The sequence below is a fragment of the Entamoeba invadens genome, assembly GCF_000330505.1.
Source record: "Entamoeba invadens IP1 unplaced genomic scaffold scaff_1105074726037, whole genome shotgun sequence".
NCBI classification, from domain to species: Eukaryota; Evosea; order Mastigamoebida; family Endamoebidae; genus Entamoeba; species Entamoeba invadens.
Genome location: NW_004440178.1, coordinates 1,917 through 3,515, shown reverse-complemented (window position 1 = coordinate 3,515; position 1,599 = coordinate 1,917).

The following is a 1,599-nucleotide window of genomic DNA, read 5'->3' as shown; positions in this document are numbered from 1 at the left end:
TCGGACCCTAGGTATACCATGGTTCGAAAAACCCAGTGGAAAAAATATATTAAAACCCAAAACTGCATTTTTAAGCTTAAATTTTGAGAAAAATATGACTTTTTAATGAAAATGATCAGTTTTTAGCCGCAAGAAAAATACCCTAAACCCAACTTTTTATATCAGCCAATTTTTATGTTTAAATTCGGGGCATATAAAAATAGTAAAAAAATGCCTAAGCTCTTAAAAACAAAACAAACAGACAGACAATTAATTTTTTTAAAACCACTGTATGTTGTTCATTTTAAAAAATTCAAAATATGTTTAAAAATGAAATTCACGTTCTTACACAATGAATATAACAGTTTATACTGAAATGATTAAACCATTTTCAGTTAATGTTTTTTTGAATCTTTTTCTTTCAAAAAACAAACAAAATTACATATAGTTTTTTTTAACTATTAAAAAAACTAGTCGAATCTCTGATTATTTTAAAACATTAAAAATATGTCATAACTGTCAAATCCCAAAATTGCACAATTCACTATTTATTTATATTGTAATATAACACTTCTGGGCTAAAAAAAATTAAATAATTGACATTTTTCTATTTTTATTATTATTTAGGGTTTAAAAAAACAAAAAATATTTCCCGATTATTTAAATAAAAAGAATTGTATAATTGTATAATAATAATAATTATAATTTTTGTTATAATTGAATAGTAATTATTTTTTTAAAATAATATAAAAACTATTTTTCAGATCAAAATTATATTCTTTTTGATTCGAAAACAAACAACCATTTGTTTTTTGTTTATTTTTTTGTGAAAAAACTTGGTTCATTATTAATTGTTAGTGCCATACATATTACAAGATCATAACCAAAACGTAATTTTGTTTTTTTGTGAAAAAACTAGGTTCATATTTTTATTAGTGCAATACTAATTATAAGATCATTGTTATATAACATTATATTATAATCACTCATATTATTAGTTACAGAGCGTCTGTATCAATTTATAGCATAATTTATCAACAACTCAAAATAAACAAAATAACAATTCAAATGTAATGAATAATACCAATTCAATTATTAGAATTAATGAAAAGTGCTGATTCTTTTTTCATCTAAAATTTGATGAACTTTTTAAATTTTTTTAATATTTTGTGTTTTATTTTTTCATTAATTTATTTAATTAATTTTTAACTGTTTGATTATATAAGTTATAAATTCCTTATTTATTGTTATATTAGTATCAAACCATTATTTTTAATATTTAATTTTGTATATTTATAAAAACTCAAATTATAAATTTTCTAAATTTTATAATAATTATTACTATTATATGTATATCTTTTGTGCAAATTTTTTCACACTTGCAAAGTTTAAAATTGATTTAATTAAATTATTGCTAAAATTCAAAGAATATAAAAAATAGTCAATTAATAATTTCTTTTTTGAATATGCATTCAACTTAAAAACGCGTTAAAACAAACACTTTTATCCATGTTAAAAAGTAAATTCAAAGCCATTCGTTATTTTTTATCCGTTCATATTCGACAACTTGATATGCTGTTGGATATTTTATAATTTTAAAAAATCATGATGTAAAAAGAA